This window comes from Thamnophis elegans, unplaced genomic scaffold (assembly GCF_009769535.1).
Source record: "Thamnophis elegans isolate rThaEle1 unplaced genomic scaffold, rThaEle1.pri scaffold_175_arrow_ctg1, whole genome shotgun sequence".
Lineage (NCBI taxonomy): Eukaryota > Metazoa > Chordata > Lepidosauria > Squamata > Colubridae > Thamnophis > Thamnophis elegans.
In genome coordinates this window covers 31,743-46,334 of record NW_022473645.1, presented here as the reverse complement: position 1 = coordinate 46,334, position 14,592 = coordinate 31,743, and the positions used below count along the sequence as shown (strand labels likewise).

Sequence of the window (14,592 nt, the reverse complement as noted above, 5' to 3'; positions counted from 1 at the left end):
TTTGGTTCCCTGTAATGAATGGAGGGAATTGAGAGGAAAGGATTCAGTAAATTGCACAAACTTTGTGTAGCCTGAAAAGGGAAATCAAGTGGATCCTTTAAAGGAGAAATGTTGCCTTCATTTACATATCACTTTAGATAAAAGTCCCTTCAGTGCATTAATCTCACAGTATTCCTTCTAGTCTCCTTACATGGGGGACTATCAGAAAACATTCCAGTCTTAATAAAAGTGAAGTCAAACTCTTTCTTTTTTTTTAGAAGAAATGGGAGGTTTATATTACTGTAATTAACTGTTTTGTTTCAATTGTCAAAATAATCTTTCCCTAATCTAATTGGAGTTTCCTGGAACAAATATAAAATCCTGGGTAATATATTCATCTTAATTGTTGATATTATCTTCTATTAGTGAAAGTTGTAAATTTTCCCATTTTGCTTAATCTGTCACAATCTGTTTTTTGAGGTTATGATAATTGTTCTCTTTAAGTGTACTACATCTTGCTGTGAAATATATCACCAAATGCTCGATCTTATTTGTGACTTGAATCTTCAAAGCTTCCGCCAATTCTTCTTTTGGTCTTATTAACATGTTCTTTGTCAAAATCTTGATTTTATCTTTATTTCTTTTCAAACCTGCTACTTTTCCTCTATTTTTTTCTATCAATTTATGTGCACTTTCCAATGGATCCTCTAAGATGAAGACCAGATCATCTGCAAATGCTTGCAATTTATATTCTTCCTTTTTGATTTTTATTCATTTTATGTCTTTTTCTTCTCTAATATTTCTATTTAGGACTTCTAATGTTAACACGGACAACAGAGATGATGGTGGACAACCTTGTCTTGTCCCTTTCCTTTTTTCAATAGAATCTGTCAGTTCTCCATTTATCATTATCTTTGCTGTTTGTTTGTGATATATATAGTTTGTATGGCTTGAATGAATTTCTTACCAAAGCCCATCTGCTTCAACTGTAACAACATAAATCACCAATTCACATTGTCAAAGGCTTTCTGTGCATCTAAGAACATCAATGCCATTTGTTTTTCAGGATGTGCCTCATAATATTCCAAAGTGTCCAGAATTACTTTCATATTGTCTTTAATTTGTCTCTTTCGCAGAAACCTATTTTGATCAGGGTGAATAAAGTTATTTAAATATTTTTGGTGTCTTTCTGCCAATATTGAAGCAAATATCTTATAGTCTGAATTTAGCAAGGAAATGGGTCTATAGTTCTTAATTTGAAGTGGATCAGCCTCCTCTTTTGGTACAAGTGCAATAGACGCTTCTGACCATGATTTGGGTATCCTCATCTTTACAATAACTTCATTCATAATTTCTAGTAGTGGAAGACACAACGATTTCTGCAGTGTCTTATAAACTTCCATGGGCAGTCCATCCGGGCCTGGAGCCTTTCCATTATTTTGTTTTTTAAGTGGTTCAGTTAACTCCATCATCGTTATATTGCCTTCTAGCATCATTTCAGTTTCTTTAGGTATCTGGGTAGAATCGCTTTCTGCAGGTATTGTTTAGTTCTTCCTTCTTCTATATTCTCTTATTCATACAGTTTTCCATAGTACCGTAATCTTGTATATTTTTTTCTTCTCTCCGTTTCCATGGGGAGGCTTGCAGTGACCAATGTTTACCTCCCTTGGCTCAATCCTCACTGCTTCTACAAAGATCAGATTTGAGGTTCCATCAGATGTCATGGAGATTTATCTTCAGCTTTTAAGTTCAAATACACAACTTCCTTTGCCTCAATCATTTTGGAAAGCTGCTGAGAGGAAGAGAAGGTTTTTGCTTGGCATCAGATTCACTTCCTCTCACTGTGTCTTTGTACAGTAATAGGCAGCTGTGTCCTCCAGTTTGAGGCTGTTCATTTGCAGATGCAGCTGGCTGCGAGAATCATCCCTGGAGATAATGAAGCGTCCCTTGACTTTGTCTGGGTACTGAGTGGAAGGAGATGATCCTATACATATGCGGCCCACCCATTCCAGGCCTTTCCCTGGAGCCTGTCTTGCCCAGTCCATGCAGTAGCTGCTGAAGGTGAATCCAGAGGCTTGGCAGGAGAGATGGAGGGATTCTCCAGGTCTTCTCACATCCCCTCCTGACGCCACCAACTGGACCTCAGATCGGACACCTAAAAACAAGAGTTTTTCAATGTAATCTTCTATATAGAAAAAGAAAAATAATGAAGTGAATTCTTTAAAGTGGGGGGGAATACCTTGAATGAATATTAACAAGGACACCCAATTCAGCCATTGGATCATTTTGACTCCCTGCAATGAATGGAGGGAATTGAGAGGAAAGAATTCAGGAAAGTGCACAAACTTTGTGTGGGTGGGTGTAGCCTGAAAAGAGAAATCAAGTGGATCCTTTAAAGGGGAAATTGTGCCTTCATTTACATATTGCTAGTTATAAAGAGGCATTAGTCTCATAGTTTATGTGGCTGATTTTCACATAACATGCCACTCTTAATAAAAGCGAAGGGATACTCCTTTTCTTTAAAGTATAATGTCATAGGAAAAACAACAGGATCATATTAGAGTAATTAAAACAAAGACTTGCAAAATGTCAGAAGTTCTCAAAAGTGATTCAAAAGGACAGGTGAGGATTGTGCAATAAAAGGTTTGGAAGGAGATATTTTGAGGTAGAAGATGAAAAGAAGGTCAAATCTGAATTCAGGATATTTTTTCCCCTCCACATTTTCTCCCCTTAGTATGTCCACTTGAAGAAAAGCCCAAAACATGAGTGAAAACCAAATGATGAGGCATCAATTTGTAAGATAATTTGATTTGAATCAAAGAAAAGACATAGAGAGAAGAAATTGATCAATCCTGTGGGATGATCTTTGCTTATTAGATTGGTTTTTAACTCATCAATATTATTTTTACATATTGTTTGTTCGGGTTTGCTATTGATCAATTATTCATTCTTGAGAGTTGATTCACCAAGATTGATAAAATAGAAATAATAGTACTACACATAGACATCTAGCCCACAACATGCCTGATATTACTTTTATGGAAAAGGAGGGGGGAGTCTGGTTTATTAATATTGCAGTATCAGGTGAGGCACAGATTGAGATGTTGAGTACTAACAGATTAAAAGAGATGGAAGGACCTTGTCGTCATCAAATCTAATCCCCCCCCCCCCCAAGCAGGAGACCCTACAGCATTTCTGACGGATGGCAGTCCAGTCTCTTGTTGAAAGCCTTCAACTTCGGAAGGAAACTTGTGTTCCATGGGTTGATTGCTCTCACTGTCAGGAACTTTCTCCTTATTTCTAGGTTGCTTCTCTCCTTGATTAGTTTACACCCATTGTTTCTTGTTCTACCTTCACGTGCTTTGGAGAATAGCTTGACTCCCTCTTCTTTGTGGCAACCCCTGAGATATCGGAAGACTGCTATCATGTCTCCCCTGGTCCTTCTTTTCATTAAACTAGACACGCCCAGTTCCTGCAACTGTTCCTCATATGTTTTAGCCTCCGGTCCCCTAATCCTCTTTGTTGCTCTTCTCTGCACTCTTTCTAGAGTCTCAACCTCTTTTTATAATGTGGTGACTAAAACTAGATGCAGAATTCTAGGTGTGGTCCTACTAAGGCTTTATAGAGTGGTTTTATTAAATGACGTGATCTTTTCGGCTGCCACCATACACTGTTGGGTAATATTTAGTTGTCAACTCAGACATGGCTTTACAATGAGGGATATATACTCTCGGTGTGTGTCTGTGTTTGCGTTTGTGTTTGTGTGTGTCTGTGTCTCTCTCTCTCTCTCTGTGTGTGTGTGTGTTAAAATGTCCCTTCCTGTAGTTTTCATATTCAGTAAAAGTCTGAGGTACCATTATACATTCTAGAAACTTCCTCTGGATACAAAGACCAATGATACATTATTTTATCAAAATTTCTGAGCTTCAAGGTGTGGATTATAACATCCTGATGTGAGAAGTTTTCCTGAGACCTTTCAGTGAACCATTATGAAAACAATAATAAAAAAAATCATGTCTCAGAAATGACACAATATCTATAATGAAACTTGTTTTATTCCCTAGCCCATCCCCCACTGAGTGCAGAGGCCATAGAGTTTCAATTGACAACACTGTCCCCCAGTGTCCAAAGTGAGGAGGGGAGGCATCTTCCTAATGTTTCCTCAAAATCTATATGGGACTTTGGATATTTAGAAAGATTATGCTCTAGTTTCATTTCCACTTTTCTACCATGATAGTAACGGAGGATTTTAAATTCCAGTTTGTTTCTAAAACCAGACCACCTTGTAAACAGTAAAGATAAAACTGGGGTTTTCAAGCTATCCCCCCCCCCTCCACACACACACACACACAGACACACTTTTTGTTTTCTTCCAACAAACTCTGTAATTGGATTCGGAGCAGAAAAGTATCCAAACTTCTCTCTGGAGTGTGGATCCTAATTCACTAATCCATCATTTTCGGCTGAAAAAAGTAATATTTAGTAAACACCTTAGAGAATGCTGTAAAGCATTCCAGAGCAATATATAAGTGCTATTCCAATTGCTAATGATGCTTCATTTACCAAAACCTATTGTGTACCACTTTTGGACTCGTTTTCAAAGATAATTATTCCACACCATCTCTTGTTCAACCCCTTCGTTTCCATTGGGTGAGTGTGGATCTCCATAGGATTAGGCAGGAAGTCACTATAGCATCATTTTTGTAGTTCTTTGTCAGTTACTTTTCTTTATTTCTTCAAAATCTTTTCTAATATATCAGATAACTGCTTCATTGACATAATAAAAATCTTTGCAACAAATTTGAGATTACAGGCAAGTCCTTAGGATAGTCAAGACAGAGATGCCACTTTTTACAATCTATCCAGGTTCTTCCACAGACTGGAGATTTCCTTCTTCTCACCTATCAAAATGTCAGTCATCTTCCACATGGCTTCTTAGAGGATCAGATCTACCATTCCAAACTGTAGATGGGAATTTGCCTTCTGCTACTCACTTCAAATGCCCAAACTTGACTTTCTGATTCAATTTGGAAAGTTGCTCAAGGAGGAGAAGGTTTTTGCTTGGCATCAGATTCACTTCCTCTCACTGTGTCTCTCACACAGTAATAGACAGCTGTGTCCTCTGCTTTCAGATTGTTCATTTGCAGATACATCTGGCTGAGAGAATCATCCCTGAAGATAGTGAAGCGGTCCTTGACTTTGTCTGAGTGGCGAATTGGAGATGAGGATGTACCTATGTAAGACACCCATTCCGGTCCTTTCCCTGGAGCCTGTCTCACCCAGTACATGCCATAGCTGCTGAAGGTGAATCCAGAGGCTTGGCAGGAGAGACGGAGGGACTCCCCAGGTCTTCTCTCATCCCCTCCAGACTCCACTAACTGGACCTGAGATTGGACTCCTAAAAGCAAAAGTGTTTCAATGAAATCTTCTATATACAAAAAGAGAATATGGACAGAAATTCTTTAAAGAGGAGAAAAAACTACCTTGAAGGAACACTAACAAGGGCACCAAATTCAGCCACAGGATCATTTTTTGCTCACTATAACCAATGAAAGGAACGGATAGGAATGGGTTGAGGAAAGTGCACAAACTTTGTGTGGTTGGGTGTGGCCTGAAAAGGGAAACCAAGCGGCTCCTTTAAAGGGGAAATTGTGCCTTCATTTACATATTTCTAGGTATAAAGATGCCTCTCAGTGCATTAATCTCACAGGCTTTATATGGTTGATTTTCACATAACATGCCATTCTTAATAAAACCGAAGGGATCCTCCTTTTATCTATAATTTCATAGGGAAAAACAGCAGGTTTATATTAGAGTAATTAAAACAAAGACTTCTAAAATTCCTGAAATTCTCAAAAGTGGTTCAAAAGGAGAGGTTGTGAAGGTGGAATAAAAAGTTTGGAAGGAGATATTTTTAAGATAGAACATGCCCTACACCATTTCTGACAGATGGCAGTCCAGTCTCTTCTTTGAAGCCTTCAGTGATGAGGCTCCCAAGACTTCTGAAGGCAACTTCTCTTCCATGGGTTGATTGCTCTCACTGTCAGGAACTTTCTCCTCATTTCTAGGTTGCTTCTCTCCTTGATTAGTTTCCACCCATTGCTTCTTGTTCTACTCTCAGGTGCTTTGGAGAACAGTTTGACTCCCTCTTCTTTGTGGCAGTCCCTGAGATATTGGAAGACGGTTATCATGTGTCCCCTGGTCCATTTTTTCATTAAAGTAGCCCTACCCAATTCCTGCAACCGCTCTTATTGTAATTTAGCCTCCAGGCCCCGAATATTATACATTGTAAAAACTTTCTCTGAATACAAACACCAATGATACTCATTTTATCAAAAATTCTGGGCTTTACGGTGAGGATTATAACCTCCTGACATGTGAAATATTCCTGAGAGATTTCAGTGAACTATTGTGGAAATAATAATAAAAAAATTCATGTCTCAGAAATGAGAGAATATCTAATGATGATTGTTTTATTCCCTATCCCATCCCCCACTGAGTGCAGAGTTTCATGGGACAACACTGCCCCCTAGTGTCCAAGGTGAGGAGGGGAGGCATCTTTCTAATATTTCCTCAACATCTTCATTGCAGTTTGGATATTTAGAAAGACTATGCTATAGTTTCATTTCCTCTTTTCTACCATGATAGTAATGGACTATTTTTAATTCCAGTTTGTTTCTAAAACCAGACCACATTGTAAACAATGAAAGTAAAATTGGAGTTTTCAAGCTATTTTTTTTCACTTTTTGTTTTTTTCCAACAAACTCTGTAATTGGATTCCCAGCACAAAAAAGTCTAAAAAACTCTCTGGATTGTGGTGAATCCTAATTCATTAATTGTTTTCGGCTGATAAAAGTAATATTTAGTAAACACCTTAGAGGTTGCTGTAAGCATTATAGAGCAATATATATGCATTATTCCTATTGATACAGCTGCTTCATTTACCAAAATTTATTGTGTATCACTTTTGTACTTGTTTTCTAGGATAATTATTTCATCCCATCTCTTGTTCAACCCCTTCGTTTCCATAGGGTGAGTGTGGAATTCACTAGGATCAGACAGGAAATCAGTATAGCATGAAAATTGTAGCTCCTTGTCATTTACCTTTCTTTATTTCTTCAAACTCTATTCCTCTTTTCCTTTTCGTTAAATATTTAGGTGGATATTGTGGGTCTGATTCAGTCAAAAACTAAAGCTGCACAAAATGAGACCATTGGATTTGTATTTCCACTTTAATTTCTGTGATTTTTTTCATTTGTTCATACCAATAAATAAAGGAAACATAGCCATAAACACACATAAAGAGTACATGTAAATGGGGAGAGTAGGACAGGGGCAGTAGGAACACAGGTGTGGTTATGCACATCCTCTTAGGGACCTCTTAATGATTGTGTAAGGTCCATGGTAATTAGTTTAAGGTAAAAGCTATGGGGGTTAGAGGAACTAACAACAGGATCAGGATCGGTGTTCCAAGAAGCTGTGTGGAAGATGATTGACATGTGTACTTATTTCCTTGTACTTGTTGGCAATTTAATTAATTACTTTAAAAAAAAAATCAGATCTGAGGTTCCATATTGTATACGGAGATATACATTAATATGATTTACATATTGATTGGGATAAAAAAGCCCCTCAGTCCATTTACTTAGAGATTTTTCAGACAGAACTTACACACGTGGTTTTCAAATCATTTTGCTGTTAAGCAAGATAGATGATGGACTGATCCAAGTTTTATTTACTTTTCAAAGGTTTTTATGGAGTAAGTCAGTTCAGCCCATCCCTTACTTTGATTTGAAATTGCGGCAGGAACAACCAACTGACCACATCAAAGTAGGAATGCAGTTGAAAATATGGAGTCTCAGAGAAATTCTGGGAGGAGAGGCTTTCAGTGAACAATGTTTACCTCCCTTGGCTCAATCCTCACTGCTTCTACAAAGATCAGATCTGAGGTTCCATCAGATGTCATGGAGGTTTATCTTCAGCTTCTAAGTTCAAATAGACAACTTCCTTTGACTGAATAACTTTGGAGAGCTACTGAGAAGAAGAGAAGGTTTTTGCTTGGCATCCGATTTACTTCCTCTCACTGTGTATGTCTATAAAGCCTTAGTAGGACCACACCTAGAAGACTGCATCCAGTTTTATATTATATTACATTACATATATATTACATTATATAAAGTGATTGAGACTCTAGGAAGAATGCAGATTATTATTGATGAGTTAAAAACCAATCTAATAAGCAAAGATCATCCCACAGGCTTTATATGTCTGTGTCTTTTCTTTGATTCAACTCAAATTGTCTTCCAAATTGTTGCCTCATCATTTGTTTTGCACTCATATTTTAGTGTTTTTGTCAAGAGGACATACTAAGGGGAGGAAACGTGGGGAGGAAATGTCTAATCAATTCATTTGATTTTTGAGTGATCTTCTTTTCATGTTCTATCTCAAAATATCTACTTCCAAAAATGTTCCAACCTGTGCTTTTGAATCACTTTTGAGTATTTTTGCTATTTTGCAAGTCTTTGTATTAATTTCTATAATATAAACCTGCTGTTTTTCCTATGATTTTGTAGATTAAAGGAGTATCCCTTCGGTTTATTAAGAGTGGCATGTTATCTGAAAATCAGCCATATAAATTGTGAGATTAATGAACTGAGATCAAGTTGTAAACAGTGATGTTAAAACAAACTATTTTTTCCGCTTTATTTATTTATTTGTGTGATTTTTTTCATGTGTTTTCATACTTGTTTCCTTGTACTTGTTGACAATTTAATTAATTAATTAAACAAAAAAAGACCAGATCTGAGGTTCCATATTGTATACGGAGATATACATTCCATTTCTCACTTTAAATCTGCAAATTCAACTTTCTGATTTAATTCCGAAAGCTGCTCAGAGTGAAAAAAATAGTTTTTGCTTCACTTCCTCTCACTGTGTGTCTCGCACAGTAATAAACTGCAGAATCCTCTAGTTTGATGCTGTTCATTTGCAGATACAGCTGGCTGCGAGAATCATCCCTGGAGATGGTGAAACGTCCCTTGACTTTGTCTGGGTAGAAAGTCTTGGGAGATTTATGCGGGACACCCACTCCAGTCCTTTCCCTGGAGCCTGTCTCACCCAGTTCATGTAAGAACTGCTGAAGGTGAATCCAGAGGCTTGGCAGGAGAGACGGAGGGATTCTCCAGGTCTTCTCACATCTCCTCCAGACTCCACCAACTGGAATTGAGATTGGACTCCTAAAACCAAAAACATTTCAATTTAACCTTCTATATAGAAAAAGAGAATATGAAGGGAAATTCTTTAAAGAGAGAAAAATTACCTTCAATGAGCGCTAACAAGGGCACCAAATTCAGCCATGGGATAATTTTCACTTCTTGTAATAAATTGAGTGAATTGAGAGAAAATAATTTAGGAAAAATTTTCTGGGTGGGTGTAGCCTCAAAAGAGAAATCAAGTGGATCCTTTAAAGGGGAAATTTTGCCTTCATTTACACAGGGCTTCAGATAAAACTGCCACTCAGTACATTAATCTCACAGCTTTCCTTGTGGGGAACTTTCAAAAAGATTCCTGACTTAATAAAAGTGATGTCAGACTCTATATTTCTTAACTGTAAATTCAAAGCAGAAATGGCAGGTTTATATTAGATATATTATATTAGGGGATCGCTGCAGTTGTTAAATTAGTAACATGGTTGTTAAGTGAATCTGGTTTAACCCAATGACTTTGATTGGTCAACGGTGGCAACCATCATAAATGTGAGTCAGTGGTCAAGCATCTGAATGTTAATCGTGTGATCGTGAGGATGCTGCAACAGAAATCACTGTGAGAAATGATCAGTAGTCACTGTTCTCCATGCCATTGTAGCTTTGAATGGTTACTGAGTGAACCATTGTAAATTGAGGACTACCTTTATTTGATAAAGTAAATTTGCTGCTAAGTCAGACATGACATATATTACTCTATGCAGTGAGGGTTGCATGGGGATTTCCCAGGTGGCACAGTGGTTAGAATGCAGCATTGCAGGATGACTCTGCACACAGCCAGGAGTTTGATCCTGTTTGGCTCAAAGTTAACCTAGACTTCCATCCTTCCAAGGTTGGTAAAATGAGGACCCAGATTGTTGGGGGAAAATGTGCTGGCTCTCTAAACTGCTCAGAGAGGTCTGCAAAGGACCATGAAGTGCTATAAAAATGCTTTTGCCTCTTCATTTATCAAAATCTCTTCTGTACCACTTTTATAATCATTTTGTAGAATAATCATTCTTACTCTCGCTTGTTCAACACCCATGATTTGTCTCCATTCAGTGAATGTGAATTATATTAGGATTAAATACGAAGCAACGTTTTACAAACTCCCCAGTTTGTTCCATAGCATGGAGATTTCCTTCTTCCCAACTTAAAAAGTCAATCATCTTACACACGGCTTCTTAGAAGATGAGATCTGAGGTTCCATATTGATTATGGAGATTTATCTTCTGCTTCTCACTTTAAAATGCCCACATTTGACTTTCTGAATCAGTTTCGAAAGTTGCTCAGAGGAGGAGAAGGTTTTTGCTTGGCATCAGATTCACTTCCTCTCACTGTGCGTCTCGCACAATAATAGACAGCTGTGTCCTCTGGTTTCAGATTGTTCATCTGCAGATAGAGCTGACTGTGGGAATCATCCCTGGAGATGGTGAAGCGTCCCTTGACTTTGTCTGAGTAGTAAATATGAGTTGAGCCTGTATGTATGAAGGCCACCCATTCCAGGCCTTTTCCTGGAGCCTGTCTCACCCAGTTCATGGGATAGCTTCCGAGGTGGGTAAAATGAGGACCCAGATTGTTGGGGGCAATATGCTTACTCTCTGTAAACCGCTTAGAGAGGCCTGAAAGGCCTATGAAGCGGTATATAAGTCTACTGCTATTGCTATAGCTGCTGAAGGTGAATCCAGAAGCTTGGCAGGAGAGACGGAGGGATTCCCCAGGTCTTCTCACATCCCCTCCAGACTCCACCAATTGGACCTGAGATTGCACTCCTAAAAACAAAAGTGTTTCAATAAAATCTTCTATATACAAAGAGGAACAAAATGAAGTTAATTCTTTAAAGAAGGGGAAAATACCTTGAAGGGACACTAACAAGAGCACCAAATTCAGCCATGGGATCATTTTTGCTCCCTGTAATGAATGGAGGGAATTGAGAGGAAAGGATTCAGGAAAGGACACAAACTTTGTGTGGGTGGGTATAGCTTGAAAAGACAAATCAAGGGGGTCCTTTAAAGGGGAAATTTTGCCTTCATTTACATATCGCTTCAGATAAAAGGGCCACTCAATGGATTAATCTCACAGTTTTCCGCATAGTGTTCTTACATGGGGGACTTTCACAAAATATTCCATTCTTAATAAAAGGGAAGTCAGCCTCTTCCTTTTTTTAACTGTAAATTCATAGCAGAAATGGCAGGTTTTTATAAGAGCAATAGGAATAAATACTTGCAAAATTTCAGCTTTTCTCCAAAGTGATTCCAAGGGAGAGGCAAGGAACGTTCAATTAAAGAACAGCAAAATTCCAATGATTGTTGAGGCACAATTAGTAATTCAGAGTTGGAATGAGGGAAAAGATAGATGGAGAAGATATCCATCTATTACACATTAATTACTTCTACAAATAAATGACTTTATATTCTACAAATAATTAAGTTTCCTATATCTAGGTAGTCCTCCACATATGGCCACAACTGAGCCCAAAATTTATATCACCAAGTGAGTAATTTGTGAATATTTTACCTATTTTACGATCTTTCTCATTACATTTGTTTTGGGGATCAATAAAGCATCAAGACAATTTGAGTTGAATCAAAGAAAAGACACAGACAGAAGAAATTGATGAAGCCTGTGGGATTTTCTTTGCTTATTATGGCGCAATACTGGAAGAAGGAACATTTGCCTACAATTCAAGAATGGACATTGAAAGTCACAAATTTAGCCGAGATGGCTAAAATATCTGCATATCTTAAGGACCACTCAAACGAGAGATATAAACGAGACTGGAAAAAATGGATTGATTATATACAAAATAAATATGGGATTAAGAATTTCCAGATAGCTTATGATTAAGATCAGGAATGATTTAAATTGTTTAAAGTTAGCCTAGCAAGGAGGAGCTAAGTTCAATTTAAAGATGTTATCAATTTTCTATTCTTTTTTCAAATATATTTTAGACTGTTTTAGTTAAAGATTTATACCGTGTATGGGTTCTGGGAAGTCGGGGGAGAGAAGGCTGAGGGGGGGGTTGGGGGGAGGGTGGGAGGGAGGAATGTATATTAGGCTTGACAAGGGGTGTTAGATTTTAAAGTAATATGATTGCACATGTATACCGACTTCTCTTATTTTTTTCTTTAAAACTAAGATATGTTAAGTATATTGATATGAAAGCATAAATACCATCAACATAGAATGGAGATTGCTCAGAAGCTGAAATACACCAAGTGAATGAGAGGAAGAGTGGGAAGCAGAAGAGAGAAGAAAGATAGGAAGAGAGGGATAGGAGAGAGGGTAAGGGGGAAGATGAGGAGGATAAGGAGGAGTGGACTGAAGAGAGAGGAGAAGGAGAAAGGAAGGGGAAGTAGAGTAAAAAAGGATGATGGAGGAAAGAAAGGAGGTAGGAGAGAGGCAGAGAAAGAGGGGTATGGAGAGCAGAAGAGCTAATAATGGGTTTTTACCTTTCTGGGGGTTGATGGCAAGAGGAACTGATGTAATTACTAAATACAATATGATATTGGCTAGGTAATAGTATACATGTGATTATACGCTATGAAAATGGAAAATAAAAAATATATTTTGAAAAAAAAAAGAAATGAAACAATATCTAATGACACTTGTTTTATTCCATAGCCCATCCCCCAACAAGAGCAGAGGAGTTTCAATTGACAACACTGCCCCCCAGTGTCCAAAGTGAGGAGGGGAGGCATCATCCTAATGTTTCCTCAATATCTATATGGCAGTTTGGATATTTAGAAAGATTATGCTATAGTTTCATTTCCTCTTTTCTACCATGATAGCAATGGACTATTTTTAATTCCAGTTTGCTTCTAAAACCAGACCACCTTGTAATCAGTGAAAGTAGAACTGGAGTTTTCAAACTGTTCTTTTTTTCTTTTCACATTTTGTTTTCTTCCAAAAAACCCTGTAATTGGATTCCCAGCACAAAAGAGTCCAAAATTCTCTCTGGATTGTGATGAATCCTGATTAACTAATCCATCCTTTTTGGCTGAAAAATGTAATATTAAGTAAGCAGCTTAAAGATTTCCATAAGCATTAAAGAGCAATGTATATAATTGCTATTCCTATTGATACTTTTGCTACATTTACCAAAATTGATTGTGTACCACTTTTGTACTTGTTTTCTAGGATAATTATTCCAGCCCATCTCTTGTTCAACCCCTTTGTTTCCATTGGGTGAGTGTGGAATTGACTAGGATCAGACAGGAAATCAGTATAGCATGACAAATGTAGCTGCTTGTCAGTTACTTGGAGAGCTGCTTAGAGGAAGAGAAGGTTTTTGCTGGGCATCCGATTCACTTCCTCTCACTGTGTCTTTCACACAGTAATAGACTGCGGAATCCTCTAGTTTGAGGCTGTTCATTTGCAGATACAGCTGGCTTCGGGAAAAATCCTGGGATATGGTGAAACGTCCCTTGACGTTGTCTGGGTAGTAAGTGAATAGGCCTGAACTTATGGTGGCCACCCATTCCAGTCCTTTCCCAGGAGCCTGTCTCACCCAGTGCATCCAATAGCCGGGGAAGGAGAATCCAGAGGCTTGGCAGGAGAGACGGAGGGACTCCCCAGATCTTCTCACATCCCCTCCAGACTCCACCAGCTGTACTTGAGATTGAACTCCTAAAAACAAAAGTGTTTCAATGAAATCTTCTATATACAAAAAGAGAATATGGGCAGAAATTCTTTAAAGATGGGGGGGGGAACTACCTTGAAGGAACACTAACAAGGGCACCAAATTCAGCCACAGGATCATTTTTTGCTCCCTGTAACCAATGAAAGGAATAGATAGGAATGGATTGAGGAAAGTGCACAAACTTTGTGTGGTTGGGTGTGGCCTGAAAAGGGAAACCAAGGGGATCCTTTAAAGGGGAAATTGCTCCTTCATTTACATATTTCTTGGTATAAAGAGGTCCCTCAGTGCATTAATCTCACAGTTTATATGGCTGATTTTCACATAACATGTCACTTAACAAAAGTAAAGAGATACTCCTTTTCTTTAAACTATAATTTCATAGGAAAAACAACAGGTTCATATTAGAGTAATTAAAACAAAGACTTGCAAAATTTCAGAAATTCTCAAAAGTGGTTCAAAAGGAGAGGTTGTGAATGTGGAATAAAAAGTTTGGTAGGAGATATTTTTAAGATAGAACATGCCCTACACCATTGCTGACAGATGGCAGTCCAGTCTCTTCTTTAAAGCCATCAGTGATGAGGCTCCCATGACTTCTGAAGGCAACTTCTGCTCCATGGATTGATTGCACTCAGTGTCAGGAACTTTCTCTTTATTTCTAGGTTGCTTCTCTCCTTGATTAGTTTCCACACATTGCTTCTTGTTCTATGATCAGGTGCTTTGGACAACAGT

General features: G+C 38.0%; 1 pseudogene; it reads right to left on the bottom strand.

The window, feature by feature from the left end:
- Positions 1-8,854: 8,854 nt before the first annotated feature.
- Positions 8,855-10,266, bottom strand: LOC116523334 (annotated as a pseudogene).
- Between the last annotated feature and the right edge of the window lie 4,326 nt (positions 10,267-14,592).